Here is a 21,094-nt window from a genome sequence, read left to right as displayed (position 1 = left end):
ATACCATGTACCAAGTTTTATTAGAATTGTGATTAGAACCAACAAATTATGAATTATTATAGGTAATTAGGGAATTAATAGATTTTAACCCCAAACTAATCAGATTTGTACATTGTCCTAGAGCATCTTTGTATCAAGTTACATTGAAATGGAATTTGTATTTTAGATATCAATGTAAAAGCTTACAATAGGTTAATTATGCAAAATTATGTGATTAATATGTACATATTTCAACCAAAAATTAATTAGGTCTGTCTATTGTACTAGAGCATCTATGTACGAGGTTTCATTGAGAAAATTGATGATTAGTGCTTGGGATATCAGTGTAAAAGTTGAAAATTAGGTGCATATAATATATACCAAGAACTAATTGGGTCTCTGCATAGTCCTAGATTCATTGAAATGTGATGATTAGTACTTGAGATATCAGTGGAATGCTGAAAATGAATTAACTATGCAAATTAGGTAATTAATATGCACAATTATTTACTCCAAAACTAATCAGGTCTCTGCATAGTCCTAGAGGATGTATGTACAAAGTTTCATTAAAATGTGATGACAGAGCTATGAATGACTGACATTGAAACGTTCCATTCAGATCAAATGGCACCCTCTTGTGCCAATCCCCCTGCTTTTGACCTGATAGATTTCAAATGACAACTCAATGTTCAAAATACAAAAATAACCCAAAATTGAACAACTTTATGTGATTAAAAATGGTTCACAGAAAAACCCAAATTCCCTGTCTTCCAACTCCATCTACATATTTCCAACTATAGAGGGCGATATACCCACATCTAAAAATTGTGCATAATGCAGATATGTTGAAATAAATTTACCTGCTCACAAAAAGGTACAGACTATAAAAACAAACTATCTAAATACTAAATTTACACAAGTCATTGTCAATGACACGTCCTCGTTCCGTTCATATTTGAGTGACATATACATTCAAAGCAGATCATGACCGAAATGCACCTGCATATGTACAACACATTGTGCTAAATCTGAACAAAATCCATCCATGCATGACTGAGATCCGGTTCTGGAATTGTGAAAATACGTGATTTTGATGCATTTTCGGCCTTAAAATGGCCATCATTCCGCTATTGTTAAGCAGATCATGAAACAAATGCACATATCTATTTGTGACATGATGTACCATGTGTGTGTGAAGTTTGAACTTGATCAATCCAGACATGTCTTGGATACGGATCCAGAACTGAATTCTTTAACAAAATGGCCGCCAGTCAGCCATTTCGAACTTGATCCGAAAAAAAAAGACGTGCATCAAGGTCCTATTATGTTTAATGTATGTACCAAATTTGAACAAAATCCATCCATGCATAACTGAGATACGGGTCCGGAATGGTGAAAATGTGCAATTTCAATGCATTTTCGGCCTTAAAGCGGCCCCCCATTTGGCTATCGTTAATGAGATCATGAAACAAATGCACATACATATTTGTGACATGATGTACCTTGTGTGTGTGAAGATTGAACTTGATCAATCCAGACATGTCTCAGATACGGATCCAGAACTGAATTCTTTAAAACAAAATGGCCGCCAGTCGGCTATTTCGAACTTGATCCGAAAAAAAAAATGATGTGCATCAAGGTCCTATTATGTTTAATGTATGTACCAAATTTGAATGAAATCCGTCCATGCATAACTGAGATCTGGGTCCGGAATGGTGAAAATGTGCGATTTCAATGCATTTTCGGCCTTAAAGCGGCCCCCATTTGGCTATCGTTAATGAGATCATGAAACAAATGCACATACATATTTGTGACATGATGTACCTTGTGTGTGTGAAGTTTGAACTTGATCAATCCAGACATGTCTCAGATACGGATCCAGAACTGAATTCTTTAAAACAAAATGGCCGCCAGTCGGCTATTTCGAACTTGATCCGAAAAAAAAATGACGTGCATCAAGGTCCTATTATGTTTAATGTATGTACCAAATTTGAATGAAATCCGTCCATGCATAACTGAGATCCGGGTCCGGAATGGTGAAAATGTGCGATTTCAATGCATTTTCGGCCTTAAAGTGGCCGCCATTTGGCTATCGTTAATGAGATCATGAAACAAATGCACATACATATTTGTGACATGATGTACCTTGTGTGTGTGAAGTTTGAACTCGATCAATCCAAGCATGTCTCAGATACGGATCCAGAACTGAATTCTTTAAAACAAAATGGCCGCCAGTCGGCCATTTCGAACCCGATCCAAAAAAAAATGACGTGCATCAAGGTTCTATTATGTTTAATGTATGTACCAAATTTGAACAAAATCCGTCCATGCATAACTGAGATCCGGGTCCGGAATGGTGAAAATGTGCGATTTTGATGCATTTTCGGCCTTAAAATGGCCGCTATTCGGCTATCGTTAATCGGATCATGAAAAAAATGCATGTGCATATGTCCCATATAATGTGTGATGTATGAGTGAAGTTTGAACTTAATCGGTCCATGCATGTTCGAGATACAGGTGATCACGGACGCACGGACGGACGGACGGACGCACACAGGGCAAAACATAAGTCCCCGTTTTCGGACTGCGTCCGAACGGGGACTAATAATGTAAAAAGTGGACCTGGGTTACACTAGCATTATCTACAACCTTTCTTTTATATTATTACTAGTATAAATACATGTACAATACCAGAGGTACATTACTTAGGCTTTGCAACTACGGTGACATGATACCAAGATCCCGTTTCAATCTCGCATAAGCGTTCCAAATCAGAAAAATGCAAATGCACAGGCCCGAGGTAACTAGGATACTGGGATGTCCAGGTGGATGAAAAAATAGCTGCTCACGATATGATGGATTACAATAACTAAATTTTCTCTACATTTTTAATGTATTACACATTTGTTCCCTATGAATGTGGTAATACACATGTACATGTTTTATTGTTTTATTACAAACCGACTATGTCATGTCAGAAGGTCGTAGCATCAGTCTCGCTATCTACGAGATGAGACTTGAATGGGATGCAATGTCACAGTACAGTACATTATGAACGTGTCGTGCGTTATAAAACACATATTGCATGGCCTTACTCGGGCACTAGTATATGTCTGGACACACTGTGAGGTACCAGAAATACCTGCTATTCCCCTCGGCCCACAGCCTAAGTGAACATTTTCCATTCTTAAAAATTACAGATTGCAGGGCTTTAATTTTAATAGGTTCTAAATTGATAACTTGCACAAGTGAAATGATGGGTTTAAGGATGTAGTAGAGGTTTTTTTCTTTGTAAATATCAAATAACCTTACCTCAATGGATTCCACAACTTCATTTGGTTTTAAGATTGGAGTTACGTCCAGATCATGCTGCACTGGTCTAATAAATAGCCTGGCTTGACCTGCTTCAAACGCAATATATTCTTGAGAGTACCCCTCTGGTGGGCAAGTCATTACAGTGAGTGATCTCGAACCTTGCGACACTCTGCATATTTCAAATCCACCAGCAAATTCTAATTTTGGATATGCTTCAACCAAAAACTTCACAACTTCAGCACTATCCAATCCAATAGGCATGCGTAATTTTCTTTCCCCCAATCCCGCTTTGATCAGTAATCGTTTATCTTCTGGACTTGGCGACCAATGCTGATCAGTAGACGCGAGGGCTATCCATACATGTGACCATGTTGGACGACTCGGAGATAAGTTGATGTTGCCCTGACCATGACGAACTGCACCACGTCTTCTCGTACCACATCTTCTGGTGCTTGAAAATGAACGTGAAACTTCCCCATAACGACGTCTTCCAAAGGTTCTTCTCATTTCGTCTCTGATGGTGCTGCTTATATCTAATGGCGGAGACACACCGAACGCAGTACGCGCATCATCACGCGGTGACGCTGTCGACAACTGTCTTGCTTGAGACTGCGCCCTATCTCTGTCACGATGGACATCCATGTGACATATGGCGCTTCTTGAATAGCAACTGATCTCTGTAAAATGTCACTAGCGCTTCTTAAATAATTGCAGGCATCTCTGATGCTATCTGAGTCGGCATCAGAGCTCACATTAACACGTTCTCTCCCGCCAGCGGCCATGACAGGGTAGACCCTTTAGGCATCCTTATTTTGTGTCTTTCATTTTACGGGTTGGCAAATACTTCATATTTTTCAGCATGAATTTCATATCATGGATTTGTTGAAGGTTACATAAGGTTATCAAGGGAAAATAAATAAATATTGCGTTTAAACTTATCCAGCGGGCTGCCTGAATGTGGTAATCATTTTGGTGCTAGCTTAGGGGGTTGTTTATTTATTAATGATAAAATAACGAAAGAATAATGAAATAATAATGGCGAATAAAATTCACAATAATGATAAAATAATGAAACAATAATGGTATAATAATTTCACAATAATGATATAATAATGTAAACACAATGAAATAATGACACAATAATTGTATAATAATTTAACAATAATGATATAATAATGTAAACACAATGAAATAATGAAACAATAATGGTATAATAATTTCACAAAAATGATATAGTAATGTAAACACAATGAAATAATGAAACAATAATGGTATAATAATTTCACAATAATGATATAGTAATGTAAACACAATGAAATAATGAAACAATAATGGTATAATAATTTCACAATAATGATATAGTAATGTAAACACAATGAAATAATGAAACAATAATTGTATAATAATTTCACAATAATGATATAATAATGTAAACACAATGAAATAATGACACAATAATTGTATAATAATTTAACAATAATGATATAATAATGTAAACACAATGAAATAATGAAACAATAATGGTATAATAATTTCACAATAATGATATAGTAATGTAAACACAATGAAATAATGAAACAATAATGGTATAATAATTTCACAATAATGATATAGTAATGTAAACACAATGAAATAATGAAACAATAATGGTATAATAATTTCACAATAATGATATAGTAATGTAAACACAATGAAATAATGAAACAATAATGGTATAATAATTTCACAATAATGATATAATAATGTAAACACAATGAAATAATGAAACAATAATGGTATAATAATTTCACAATAATGATATAATAATGTAAACACAAGGAAATAATGACACAATAATGGTATAATAATAACACAATTAATAATGATAAAGTAATGTAAATACAATAAAATAATAATGGCATAATAATTACACAACAATGATGTAATTATAAAATAATGATTAAATAAAATAATCATGAAGAAATAATGAGAAAATATTTAATTTTGGCACTAATCTCACCCCATAGGGATGGGATACATTAATTGTTTATACGACAATTCAACGAATGTGCGCTGTACGACGATTTTAGGGTAGATCGATACCTGACGTCGTCCCAGCCACAGTCAGCTGGCGCACGCGTGATAATAAAATAATTGCGATATTTACAATATATCTTGAATGCGGCATAAAATTAAATAAGAGAAAAGTTGTGAAACGCGTTTTTCAGATTCCTATAAATCAGGACAAAAATGCCAATCTTTCACAGAAATACGATCTGTTGGGGGTATTATTAAGCCAACCGATAACAAAATTCGACCGAATTCGTCGTTTTTGTGTGGAAAAATCCCTTAAATACGAACACCTAATTACACGAAGAACATAGAACACTTTCCTGTAGTATTCGAAACCAAAAATTGTCATTCCAGCTCAGCATCCAATCAGCGACGGCCTTACAGTTAGATGACAATTTAGGTGATAACACATGCATGTGCCAGTTGTTTTCAGAAACACTAATGAGCAAGAATACACCTTAAATATAATAAAACCTGTAGCATAAATTGTATTACGGAGTTTATTGTGGTATCACATTTCTTCAGTTATGTATTTCATCAAGTGAATACTGTTTGCTGGACAAATAAGGGTTTTTATTTGCTGAAAAATGATGTATTGTTTTTAGTATCAACGTGATATGTCGCAAAAACAAGATTAACATGCTCAACGTTCTCGTTAACTTATTTTGTCGGCATCAGTATCGTCATTTGTCCTTGGAAGGCGAGTGATTCACCTCCCACATTTTGCTTTCCTAAAAGTCTTTTATAATTATCCAACGACTGAATACACCCTACAGCATTAATGGTTCCTATACTCATTTGCATCTATGTACAAGCTTAGCCAATAGATGCACCTGACTCATTGACCAACTGACTGACTTTTGACCAACCACTAATTCTAATTATTGTTGAGTGATTATTCTAATTATTATTGAGTTAATTATTCTTTAAAAGAATTAAATAGATCTAATATTAGAAGCAGTGAACATCAAGTGATGCTTTAATTAATGAATCAATACAGTGCACTGACCTCAACATATAGCGGCAGAACTATTAAAATAAAATATTAAAATTAATTCATTGCAATTGTTTTATTTTTAAAGAAGAGCCTTCCCAAATAAAAGAAATTCTAATATTTAAAAAAATAAGAGTTAGTCACTAAACTATGTACTTTCACACTCAAGCAAAAAAAGAGACATTTTGGTGAACTCGCCTTGCACCCTGAGTGTTTTGTTCTTTGCAGTTTTTAAAATATATCTTTCTCAACGCTCGTCGTTGATTGGTCGATGCGTCACAGAGGTACTACTTACAAAGGCGCCCACCAAAACATTGTAATGTTTTAGTATCCGACGAAAGCGTATGCGTTGTTTGTAGATTCTGTCTGTTTTCAAATTTAGAAGCTCATATTTTACTTTCCGTAGCCCAAACATAGTGGCAGTAAGGACGAGTTAGCCGAATGCCGGAGCACGTGAACTACGGAAGCCAAGTTGTTAGTTCATGCGCGAGTTGAGCGGGATTCATGGTGGAGCCTGGCTGATCAAAATGACTCAAAGCACTATTTTCAGTTCGTTGTCAACATCCAATGACTTTTTATCATGAATTAATGAGCTGTTTCGTCACGCAATCAAACTTTTAGGGTATATAGATTTATTCCACACTCTTCTATATATGCACATATTATCTATAGAGATCGCTTCGCGAATGGCATTTGGCTGCTCTCGATATAATCTAACAAAATGCATTGAGCTCTATGGCTGTTAGACAAACGCAATTCGAATCCGTTCAAGCCAGAAATATTTTCACATTAATCCCCGGAAAACTAGACAAACAAGAATTGTAGGAGAATTAATTGAGTGAAATAAGTGTTTAATATTTTTTTCCCAACTAGATACATACACAAGACGTTGTTTCCCGCAGTGAGGTTACCTCGCACAACATAGTTGCCGATAATATTTACTTTTATTTACGTTTCAACAGAAGTTATACATCAATAAATAGTTATGTTGTCACATACAACTTTGTTTTCGTTTTGTAGTAAGTTTACAGGTAAGACACTTCAAGTTGTTGAAAAATAGCTGTGTATAGTGAGGCGATTGGCCACATAATTGAAGGCTGTCTGTGGCAGATTTACTGTTGCGTAAAGCGCTAAAACCTATAGGAGAAATTGCTGTGGGATATGGCGTGATTAACGGCACATTCAAACTCGAACTGTCCCATGACGTGTTTCTAAGTCACCTGTTATTTTAGACCGATTACGTCATTACATAGCCATTTCGTTTCACATTAACCTTAGATCATATCCGGTAGTGCTACCACCATTGCAACATTCCTTCCCATGCATCACGTGACTCGTTCTTCTGTGGCACAATTTGGATTTGGCGAGACCACTAAACAGTACTTAATTTCACACACTCTAAACAGTACAGAGAGTTTCACACAATTCCAAAACAAGAAAGAAGTTGGTATATTCTCCAAATCTGACGCAATTGTTTCAGCAATGATGTTTCCTACTTGTTGGTCTGCAGTGGTTTTGGCATTGATGTGCAGCTTTGAGAATGTCAACGCGACAGGTGAGTTTAATTTTTGTAAATAATGTGAACAATGTTTGAGAAAAAAAAACACATTGGACATTGTTAAATAGAATCGTATGTAGTAGTTATTGAATAGTTTGGAAGAAATTGTAAACTCCGCAAACATGTTTTCAATGAAAGAACCCTCTCCAAATAAACGGTCATTTCGTAGAACATAGAAACGACTAAACGCGGGTAGTAAAGACCTACAAAGCACTTATAAAGCGCGGCTCCGCAATCCCAGGGATTTTACCAGTGCGTCATGAGAATACCACAATACCACAATTTCGTAAGCTCTAACATCATGCATTATGCCATAATTCGATTTTAAAGGACTTCTTGAATCGCGATCAACGCTTTCGGGGCCCCTCATTCTTCTTAAAGCTGTTTTCTCACTTGCATCATAGATCTCCTTATTCAGTTCCGTGCTTGTAACGAAAATTGTGGTTTATTTGAATGACATATACACAATGTATAGTATCGCACAGTACAACGTGTGCCATAACGTGTCTTGTCAGCTAGGCATGCGCAATAATGACGTTATGCAACGTGAAAAAAGGCTCCAACAAATTAAAAAAGAAAATAAAACTTCGTGATACGGCTGTGTGGCACGGCATATCCAGTACCCTGAGAGACGTTCGCATATTCGAAGCATATTGTCGGGGATCGGAGTTATTTGTTGACGAGCCCCTCGTACGAACCCCGCCATCATCATGACCAGACAGACCCGTCACATCCGCCAATAAACTAATCTAGGGCAGTACCAACTGCTTGGTTCGTCCTGTCATTGACAGTGGGGTGAAAACCATCCATTTTCCCTCCTCGTAACTGACCTAGTTTACCTCTATTTCCACTGAAAAAATAAGTCTACAAGCCCTGTAACCGCGAACGTCTTTTTTGCGCACATACACTAAGGAAGTTATTGGAATGTTTACGCACCCCCCCCCCCATTTCGTGCACACCACAGCACTCGTTCGGGCCGGACCACTTCGTGGAGCGCCGACGATGCCCTTGAAGTGACCGGACAAACATCTCACGGCATATCATTTCTTATTAGCTCCGTGATATCACTTACATCATCAACTCCGTAATTATATAAACTTACCCACACATCGCTCCGAACTTGTAAATTAACATCGAAATTGTATCGCGGATATATTCATGTTTGTGTACAACATTAAAATAAAGCACCACAGACTTTAAGATTGCGCGAAAGGAGTGTTTTTGCGGAGCACCCCGAAGCGACGTTTCACACTTGAGTGTCATTTGCATACTGAAAACTGGCGACCATCTTTCCTTTTATACATCCGGACCCGTGGTTTACGAAAACGGTTCATTGTCGAAAGTAAGCACCATGCTTAGAATAATAGGCACAAATATAAGTATAAGTAAGTACAAAAGAGTAGTATAAACTACAGTTTATAATGACGCTTATATGAAAATATTATGATTCAATTGACGAAGGAAGTGACATCCGCAATAGTGAACAAGTCTTCGGTTTATCACCAACCATCTCATAAATATGTTTATACCGACCTGTATTTGTTAAAGCTATAGAATAAACTTCGTGACGTTGGTATTTGTGACTAACCTGTGATCTGATAAAGAAACCCGTGAAAGACATATGCTATAAAATTCTCTCCTTGATCAACACACTGTTTCCTGTTGCTAATTTTTATTACCATGTCAATAAATTTACTGAATAGTTTCGTAATTACAATTTATAAATCATAACGGAAGGCTACTATTATAAGCGTTGGGTGCGTGTTCAGTTTTAATGTGTACAAACAATGTCTGGCAATGTGTAACTTCCTGTCCTCGACCATTTTTACCCACCTCAAGACGTTTCAGCGGCAAAAATACACAAAGGTAAAATGCTTGGTTAATTAAAATTACTCTGGAAATTGCAGAAAAATCGGCAACGACATGCTGTTTTTAAACACCGCGGGAAAATCACGCACTCTTCGGTGCGATATTGGTTACCTCAATCGGAAACCCCCTTGTCAGCTAGCATGCATCTGTCGCAAAGTAAGTTGTACGGCCATGCTCGGCGACCTCTGATACTAAGGCGCTCTATTAATGAGGTATTTCCGAGAGTTTAGAGTTCGTTTAATTGTTATTGTCTCGTTAGACTGGCACAGTCGGGCGATTACTAGTAATTTGTTTTTGTAGTTTAAATAAAATAAAACAAATCGCGAAATGGAGGTGTTAGTGCGAAATCACCCCGACTGGTTTATTGTGCAGGAAATTCAATGCTATTAAATATTCATGAATCACATATTATAATGAGGTGGGCGCGGAAATACGTGCATAATGAGGTCAGCATAGTAAAGGTCACACTGCAGACCCAACACGGCGGCACATTGAAATTCGAGTTTGTCGTAGTCGTCGTTTCTAATTCATCACAATGTATAAACAAGTAATTCGTACTAGTAGAATTAAAAAAAAAATAATCGGCTGCTACAATTAGCCGAAATCTTCTCGATCAGAGGTCAGTTGAAGAAACGTTGTGATTGGCTTAGATGATTGTCAATTAGAATTAACATAATTACCCGTTGAAAAATCAACGGGTTCCTGCAGTGTCGATAGAGGACCATGCAGAATAAACCAGTCGGGGTGATTTCGCACTAACACCTCCATTTCGCGAATTTTTTTAATTTTATTTCAACTAAAATTAAAATCAAATTAATCGCCCGACTGCGCCAGTCTATTGTCTCGTCTGTAGTTGAATGAAACCTGTCTCGTTTACAACAGTTTTCCTTCCATTTCGATTTTTTGTCACCGGCGTTTGAGCGATTGAGTAGTAAAAACTGCAAATAGCCGCTGTATAGAAAAATGTTACGGCCTATTTCAATCTGGCCGTCTAACACTACATGGCCCATTTCACCGGAAATCGCGAAAAACTACGTCATACAAAGAATTATTGTTAAAGGTTTGAGGAAAGGTAAATTTATACTCAACCCATCCAATGGTGATCGCTATGTCTATATAGCTGTATGGACATCTCATCGGCTTTACGTAATCCATTGTTTCGCCCCCCCCCTAGTGGAAGTTATAACACTACGCCATGACAGTTTTCACGGAAGGTTTTGACTCCGCGGACGATTTTACGCCCGTTTCCCTCGTATTGTAAATATTTTAATTTTATTTTTTTTATCTGACGATTGACCATCAGCAAGCGTCGGTGTATGATGGATTTTGGCATGTCGTCGTAATGGAATATCCATTTTTTGGACGATTAACGTCACTTTCATAAAACGTGCATTATCTTAGTTCGTTTTGACAAATTTGTAATATGAAAACAAAACATACTATATATAGGCCTAGACGACCATTGTTAATTAACAACTGGTACAAGTTGTGTAAAGTTTCATTTCAAATAAACAACAATTGTGAGAGCTAATTAGACTTGAACTTTCCTGGTAAACTGAAAACCATTCATAGTAAGAAGTGTGTTAATGCTCAATTAAAATGACTGTAACAGTTCCAAATTTAAACCTATTATTGTTTTGTAAAAAGTTAAATTAGTGCATAATATGATTACGTCATTACTTTTCTGCACCACGTTTCTTTTTGATTAATTATGTACAGCCTTGCTAAGCATTCATATATTTTAAAATCCACTTTTATATTCCAATACTCACAATGCTGCGAAATTTTAAGTCTATAGCCAAGACTATTTGGATAATAACAAACAATTTCACTTCCAAGTGTCCACGAACCTACATCTATATCTTCATACTATAGTCGGAAAAGTGTGTGTGATAACCATGATATCATTATAGAATTAAAATACGAAGTCAAGTTGCAGTCGAGTAATCAATAGCGTGTAATCTTCGGTGGGAGGTATTTTGTTGGTCTAAATCCGAGTATTTATTTTGTTTTTCAACCAATGCCACGGGGTGGCGTACAGAGATATGTACCCTCTAATTTACAAAAAGGGTCGCACCGTTGTGGGTCTGGTTTGTACACCGGCACTATCGCGCACTCTGACAGACGAACCACCGTTCCATAAAGACATTTTTTTGCTTGGCCATGGAATTATAAGCCGATGGTTTGGCAAAGCACTCAAAGCGAACTGACACTTGCCGCCATGAACACAAATGGTTGTTTACTAACAAAGTAATGCCCTATATACTCACTTATTACATATTTTACAAATGCAATTTATGAATACAAATAAAAAAATTACGAATACAACTGCACATTTCCAAAAACAAGAAACAAATGCTAATTTGTATTACTAATACAAATTGGATTTTACTAATACAAACACAAATGTATTGAAACGCTCGGCCTTCTATAGTAGAGTGTATACATTGTTTATGCAAAGACTGTGTTTATTGTTATTATCGGGGCGGAGGCTACCTCACAGATCGTTTTATGTTACTTAGACGCGTACCACTGTAATGTTGATTAAACTGCATAAACTTAACTGTAAGACAATTCTAAGCAACCGAATTTATAGGACACTGTTCAGCAGAGTCTCAGCAACAAGCCAAAGTACAGTTTCTGAGCGTTTTCGGTCTTTGTTTTTACCGGAGATAGTTGCCAAACGTGAAAATGCCCGAATATTCGCTCTTGAGAATATTACTACTCAAACCCAATACACAAATTTAACTGATTGCAACTTCGAAAGCCAGTTATATCAGTCAATACATATACTATATGAGCCGGACTAAAAGCTATCACTGGAAAACATTTGAGTTACGATTTGATCTCAACAATTCTATGACAATAATTATAGTGTCATATCAGTTCTGCAAGATGAAAATGTATCGTAGCGTTTCTGACAATGAATAATAAAACTATTTTTTCACTCAATTTTGTTGAAAGACCGATATAAGGTTATACAAAAGCAGCGCACATGGTATCAGGCAAGAGACGATTGTGAGTCTAGGAATGCTCATCTAGCAGTGATCCGTTCTCATCAGGATAATTCAGATGTGAAAGATTTGCTGTCTCAAGATATAGGTAAGCTACGAATCAAAAATGCACTGGTACATGCAAATATGAATGAAAATTGCAATGTACAAAAGACTAGCAATAACAACTTAACAACCAGCTCATTCTTCTTCTTCTGTCCATCGTAACTTTTTTCGTAAAGCCGTTTGAGAAAACCGCTGAACGGAATGGTCTGATAATGCTCTATACTGATAGTCCCTAATGTGAACTGCTGCACCCAACTCAGAATTTTGATTGGACAATTGGTTCGGCAGCCATATTGGATTGAAATTAAAACGGTGGCTATTTCACCACTTTCTGAGGGTCGAGGTGATCTGAATTTGTTATGGCATATATTGCAACTCATGAGCAACAGATATAAACAATAACAACTTTAGCGGTCTGTTTTCTTTTAAAAAAGACAAAAAACACTTGAAAAGCTTCTTTTTCTGAACCTCCAAGCAAAATGCTCTCATATATAATATTTGGCGTCTAGATATGAAGCACATTTAAGTTTGGAAAATTTGTTCACATGGTTTAGCAGCCATTTTGGATTTCTTCTAAACAGGAAGCAGTTTTTTACTCATGCCACACTTAGTCGATTATCTTCTAGTTTGTTAAACTACATCTCTATATCGAACTCTTTCAGGAAGCTGAAACAGATTTCAGATCATTCACATGATTTGGCCGCAATCTTGGATTTTATGCAAAATTAACCAAAAGTTTGGGCATTTGTTTCTTCTGAATGCTCCAATCAACTAAGCAGTTATGTGTGTTATATTGGTCCGATTGGAGTTACAGTTTACTACATCACCTACCAGAAAGTCCGTGGAAATAATAAATTACATTTATTACTCGTAGGCTTGACTACAGATTACAGCCCCGATCGGAAACTATTAGGGAATATACCCTGTTCACAAAGAACACCTTAGGGTAGCATTCCCTATAGAAAAAAGGCCCCTCCTCAGGGTCACCCCGCAGGGTGATCATGCATAAGAGGCCTGATCTGACATTCTCACAAACGTTTCCGCTGCACCAACTGGAAGCTTGTGTTGAGGTGCGCGGTTTCCACAGACTTTCTGGTATGTATGATTAGGTAAACAAACGGGTTTGTACAACACCAAAAAGGAAGGTAAAAAAACTGAGAAATCTAAAGTTACTCCCCAACAAGGAGTCTAGTCCCAGGATAAAACCACTTAAGCGACTCTTCAGGGAACGGGTGCCTCAAGGGTAGACCCCCCACAATTTAGGGAGGCTTACTAAAGCCGGTCGACAATTTTAATGCATCGAAACAGTATAATACTAGGGTTCGATAGCACTGAACAAAACCGGTAGTGTCAAGCAAAAGAGGCTAATTTCGGCTGAAGACACTATCGTGCTAACGCTTTCGTGCATAGGGCCCCTTGGTGGTGCGGGCTGGGTCAGCGAACACAGTCTGACCCGTCACCACTGAACCCAACCTATAGAAACTCTCCTGCAGCGCTTGGAGGTCTATCATGTAATAGTTAATGAAGACATTCTGAGATCTCCAGAACCCTGCTCGAAGCACCTGCTCCAGCGAGGCTCCAGACATCAAAGCCAATGAGTTAGTTACACTGTGCACCTTGTGTGCCTTCACTTGGTGGCGTTCCAAACAAACCAATAAAGAAGCAGTTAACTTATATGCTTCCACGACCGTATCAACAATCCACAACCGAATGATGATATTCGAAGCAGGGTGGCTCAGTTTGCCCTGCCCATAACAGACAAACATGCGCTTCTCATTTCCCCTAGACACCTTGGTGCGATCGCAGTACCAGCTCAGAGCTCGAACTGGGCATAGAATTCGCTCCTGACAGTCCTCCTTGCTCACAATGATAGTGAGGCGTGGGATGACGGTCGGCTCAGGGTCACGCCCTGGGATTCCTGGCAAGAAAGCCCAGCCGAATCTTCAAAATAACTAGCAACAGGACATGCAACCAGTGCCATAATGAAATAATAAAACGGAAGATGTAACTAACATAAGAGATCATAACCTCAGTATCATGCATAAACAAATGGCTCATTATATATTCTGAAAACCATATCTCGATAATCAAACCAAGTAAATACAAGGAATCAACTGCATACGACATCATGGCACAGGTCATTCAAACTACCCTAATGGCAATCTAGTGACCTCACTATTTATGGAATATATGTTTGATAGCTTGGGTCCCTGTGACGCCGCTTGCGGCTTTAATTTGAATAGTTGTTTTCATCTTCCGATTGTGACTAAATGGCTACAAAAAGACTCGGTAAATTACATATTTATTAATTATATAGGGTTCAAGCTTTTTAAAAACGTGTCTGTATCAAAGATGTGTGACATGTTCATTTATAAAATATAACTTTTCCTGAAAACAAATAAATTGCGCAATTATGTTTGTGATAAGAAGCTGTTTCCTCGTAGTTCGGTAGTCTGTTAACTTGAATGCGTCTCAGCAGATGTATTCATGCACCATGTTTTAAAAAGTTGAGTGCTGAATTCCTAGATTCAGTTTTAGTCGCATTGCCCCAACTTAACTACTACACGTTGAAAAAGTAATCTAGGAAATAGTTTGACACATTTTAATTTCTCTCAATGTGTCGCATACGACTTATTTACTACTTCCGTGTCACTGAGGATGTTCTAGAATCGTACTGTGTCTGGGTGGAATATTCTAGATTTTGTTTAGAAACTGGTTGAATAGGTAATAGAACACTGTAGGAGGCATTAGAAGGTAATGGAACATTCTAGAAATTGGTAGTAAGTTCCAGACTCATTATGTATGCTGATGTAATGGTCTATTTATAGACAGTGGGAGTATATATAGGGGAGTTGTTCAGCACTGAGTTCAGATCGGAGATCTTGTTGAATTGTATTGGAGTTTAAGTATCTAGTTATTGGAGTAGTGGAGTTTTACCGCGCTATTGTACTTGATGTTTGCAGAGTATAATAATACCAGTACCAGTTGAAACCTCATCTGTTGGCTCCGTGTTCGTATTTTATCATCGCCGCCAGGGAAGTCTTTCTGTTACTGTTGCCATTTTGGTATTTGAACCATCACACCTGTACTATACCAATTACGGTAATATTACGTTGCGTGTGACACAATGTCACTTTACAGCTGTGCAAATTTAGTGTTCATCACGCGACACTAATCATCTGCTATTTTTGTTAAAGATCTCGTAATTTGCAAAACATAAACTACGGCTACGGCTATGTTTTTCAAGCCAGTGGGTTGTGTTGGACCTGATAATGTAATAAATACCGATAATGTAACAATTAGCAACCAATAATTTAACAACAACAACAACAACAACAACAAAAACTACGGCTACGGCTATGTTTTTCAAGCCAGTGAGTTGTGTTGGACCTGATAATGTAATAAATACCGATAATGTAACAATTAGCAACCAATAATTTAACAACAACAACAACAACAAAAAACGATAATGTAACACAAAATAACCGATAATGTAATAACATATTTGAAAGTATGTTTAGTGTATAGATATGAGCGGAGAACTGAACTGATTTAGTAAGCGACCAGGTCATTCCCATTTTAAACAAGTCAATACGTATTCACGCACAGCTCGTTAGCATGGGCTTAGAGAGAAATTACGAAAACGTGTACTTGCAGTGCTATATGTTCCGAGGACCAAAATACACAGGTATACCAACTTCCGAGGACATACACACCTTCCGAGGACCATTTTCATATTCCTCGGAAAACATAATTTATATTAATAGTTAATTCGATTATTAATACGTTTGCGTAGCTTATGTTTTGTATCAAGGGATATGGTTCAGTTTATATTAATATTAATATTAATATAATTGTACCATACCTTCCCACGATACTAAACCTAAGCTTTGCAAATATTTCTATGTTCAGTCACGGGATATTCAAGTTTTCTTTAATTAACTTAATTAAACTTGATTAAAACGCAACCCTATACAGGAACGCATTTATTCGATTTCAAGCATCCAAAACGCGGTTGCATCCAAATTGATAACCACATGACTCTAAACACCCCCTATGAGAGAACAGTGATTCAGTACATCCACATAGGTTTCCAGGAAATACATTAAATAAAATTATAAAAGTGATTAAACACCTCCACACCGTGATGAAATGCCTTACAGGCTGTTTTGTTTCATTCATGTTTGACACACACATCATAAATATAGTAATACATGTTCATTACCATTGTTCCATAATCAGATCAAAGATGACCGACTGCTTTTTGACCATACTACCATATCCTTAGCGAAGGAAATTCAGTTTGGATACAAAAAACGCATGAATAGCTACACAAAATAGATAAAAGTTATAACAAAGTGAGCCAAATATACTGTGAAGGGAAGGTGGATGGGGAAGAAAGATCTGCCTTGTAGCCAAACATTGCATTGGAATGGTTGTACATCTATAGTAGAAAGGTGCTAGCCACACCATTGCTAGATCAAATATTATTATTAACAAGTACTGGCGGCCTTAATTCCTCTTGCGCTGGATAATCATATTACACTTCAATAAATCTGTGTGTGAAATTAAGTCTTGTTCGCATTTTATAATCTAACAGGTATTTCTGACAGATGAGTACCAAAATGCTTATTGGATTAAAAAAGAACTTTACAGATTTCAACTATAGTCTGGTGGTCTGTTTATTTCCTGTTACAGACGAGCACCTGTGCCATAGTACTGCGTTTAATTTAATTGATATTCACATGCCTTCGTCGTATTACATGTTAAGTTAGTATACATTAAAAAATAAATAGAGTCTGTCCAACTACAACGTTAGAAGTCTTCATTGAAGTATAGGAGCACACGAAGTGGTTAATATAGTGGGTAATAAGAAATAGTAGCTCAACCAGAACTTGATCTTCAAGATTTTATTTCTACCGACGAAACAACTGGCAAAAATAAATGAAAATAGATCATAACTGAATATACGAATGAATACGTAATAGGGGATAAGAAATAAGTGTATATGCAACAAAATACAATGGAATGCAAACCATAATCGAAGGAGAAAGCAATCGGGAAAATAGAGTATTCAGTGTCTATCACTATCTCACCGAAAAAAGATTGATCCCGGGTCCATATGCAGAAAACAATCCATGGTAAAAAACTTCGCAATCTAACTGGGTTCTTATCCAATCGCAGATGTGAATTCACATAGCAGGCGATGAACTGAGCTTTGCTTTTCCCAAGTGTCGCTTTCAAACGAAGTTTTAGAAATAGAAAGAATTCCCACGAAACGATGAATTGTATCAATTTATTACCAGTAGTAGCATTTATGGCACTAGTAATTTAGTGATGTCATCAGTTCGTAGGAACCGTTGAGTGAAAATGAATAGCTTGTTTATTATTTACCGTAGCGAGCATGAAAGCACCCTAAGGGTGCCCGCCTGCATCGCCGTGGCATCGTAAATGGCAAATGGATATGATACGTAACACGTTCCATATTATCTCCGTTGTTAGTGTCTTTGAACACAAAGATAGATAGTCAATATTAGCAAGCTGGGCATACAATAATACAATAATTTGTGTAACAGATGTTTATTTTATACTGATGGACAAAATGAATAATTAGTAGCTAGTAGCAAAAGAAATATGAATTGTTTGCACTCACTTGGACAAAAGAGATGTAAATATTAGGATTACGAGTGGTGGTGAATACATATTGAATTCAGCTAATCTTTGAAACGTTTACACACATAGATTTAACTTGAGTTGTTTATTTGTGTGAGATTACATTGCCTCTCTTCGGATAAGCTGAATTTTAACCAACTTACGTGACATTATATGTTATTTCGACTTCACCATATAAAAGTTTATAGTACATTCCATCAATAAGATGCCGTTTTCATGTAATTTTTTTCTTGAATGCGTCTGAATACTTCAAATACAATTATTTTTTGGATAATTCCGATACATAATATTTTGTTGCTTATCAGTTGTTTTTGGCTCAGTAATTATTCCAAGGTACCTTCGAAAATATTTTATAGGCAATGTGTGGATCGGTGTAAATGATTTATACAATGAAGGAACATACAAGTATGTGACGGGGCGCGATGCAACGTATACAAATTGGCGTGATGGTGAACCTAGCGATGGTAGTGGCAGAGAAAATTGTGTTGAGATGAGGTAAATATTAATATATAAGATTTTTATTTTATTGTCTGAAGATAAATGGTTTGATATTATAGTGTTGTTTCAGATTTTGGCATGGAATGCACAGTTGAATACCATTATTATTATTATTATTATTATTATTATTATTATTATTATTATTATTGAATAGCGTTATTATTCTTATATTGTTGTTGCAGTTATGAATATGATTTTAAATGGAATGACTGTCCATGCACATTAACAAGGAATTATGTGTGCGAGTATTACCGTGAGTCGTAATTTTAAACTACTTACACTGATAATAATGCAGAAATATCTAGATCATTTTGCTATACAAAATGAAAAATATTAACAGTTATTACAAAATCGTCATTCACAAGAATTATGTGGATAATAGTTCTGTATATACACGAGCTGGCCAATCTCTCATTTCCAAATACAAATACAAGAACACATCCGATGCGTTACCTTAATGTTCAATCTAACAACACAGACATTTTTGAATTAGAGAATATCATTATTGTCGCCCAGGTAGTACCGTATGATTGTTAACAATTTGAGTTTCCTGTCATATATATCAGACATTATTCAGTACATTCGTTGAACTAAACCATTATCGCGTTTCGTGACTTTTATCTATGTTGTAGAAGTGTACAAATTTCTGGAGGAATTTGTTTTCATTCCCACAGTACTCTGTAATAAATGATATTGTTAGCATTGCTGCCTGTCTAATCTGAACAAACTATATCATGTGATTGACGATGATGATATCTAGCTGTTTACACTAAGTTGATGAAGCAAGGATACATAATTGTATAACTTGTTTGTTGCAGAAAACTATACTCTCATATGATATACACTAATTGTGAGCAATTAGGAGATGGTGTGTATGCTTCGCTAAATAACTGGTTCATAGTGAAAACCTATACTTTCAATAAGGGTGCAATTTAAAATGAACGAATTGTGTAACGAAGAAATAATTTAGACTGATGGGCACCAATATAGTTCATTACAATTATATGCATATATAAATAAAACAAGGATGCTCACTGAACACATGAACTACTAGGTTCAACAACATTTATGCTTGGTATAGTTATCAACTCCGGCAGTATCAGCCACCAGTGCAATAGTCAGTACTAAATGCCGCCTTCACCACACGCCTGTTTCACTTATGTGTCCAGACAGTAAATGCACGCATTCATTCTTTAAGCCTTTATCATTGTTTATTTCCAGCATGTGATACCCAATCTGTGATAAATGCTCAACTGAAATCGTGCACGGATGATATGAATCATGGCAGTTTGTGTATATATACATGTATTCGTGGTTATACAGCGGAGTCGTCATTGGTCACAACTTGTGGACTGAACAGACAGTGGAATCCAAGCATAATCAATTGTACAGGTGAGAACCTTAATGTTAATCAATGTAACATAGTAGTGGTTATTTATCACCGTATTTTCTCTTTTCACATGATATATATATATACATTAACCCATGATTGAATGTATACTATGTTATCAGTTGGTAGCTATCCAATCATTCAATGCAAGAATTACGATTGATGTTCCACCAACATATTAAACACAATATGATTTGTTCGTTATTTACAGTTATTACGTGTGACATACCACCATCTGTGTCAAATACTGAATTGTCATCATGCTCAAATGGTGCAAAGTATGGCAGTCGGTGCACATACACATGCGTTAATGGGTATGAAGCTGTCACATCGATGGATACAACATGTGGGAGTCATGGTAAATGGAATGTTACTAGTATTATATGCAACAGTAAGTCTTGTTTATATAACCTTTTTTCACATACAATTTTGAGATTAATCAATTCACAAACTTTACAGTTTTTAAACTACAAGCTTGTCATTAAACCAATATCTATATAATACACCAGGCTAAATATTCCCACCATAACTATAATACTACATTCACCATGTCTTGAATAATGTAACAATGCCCATTGTATGTAATGGTGTAGCTATTGTTCCAATTAAGTGGCTTAAAGTGCTATTGTTATTGTTGTCTTTACTTCTTCTGCAACGGATTATTTCGTCACCCAAATCTCAGAAACAAATAATCAGACTCATATAAA

At 36.4% G+C, this 21,094-nt stretch overlaps 1 long non-coding RNA gene across 1 annotated transcript; it reads left to right on the top strand.

Annotated features, from left to right (window-relative positions):
- Positions 1 to 18,893: 18,893 nt before the first annotated feature.
- LOC102806863 (uncharacterized) lies at positions 18,894 to 20,285 on the top strand. The gene is made up of 3 exons (XR_014926654.1): positions 18,894 to 18,994; positions 19,180 to 19,250; positions 20,219 to 20,285. It is a non-coding gene; the product is annotated as an uncharacterized LOC102806863 (long non-coding RNA).
- The last annotated feature ends 809 nt before the right edge of the window (positions 20,286 to 21,094 follow it).

This window comes from Saccoglossus kowalevskii, chromosome 16 (assembly GCF_978046115.1).
Source record: "Saccoglossus kowalevskii chromosome 16, keSacKowa6.1, whole genome shotgun sequence".
Taxonomy (NCBI): domain Eukaryota; kingdom Metazoa; phylum Hemichordata; class Enteropneusta; family Harrimaniidae; genus Saccoglossus; species Saccoglossus kowalevskii.
Note: the sequence above shows the minus strand (reverse complement) of the source record. Positions and strands in the feature narration are given on the sequence as shown.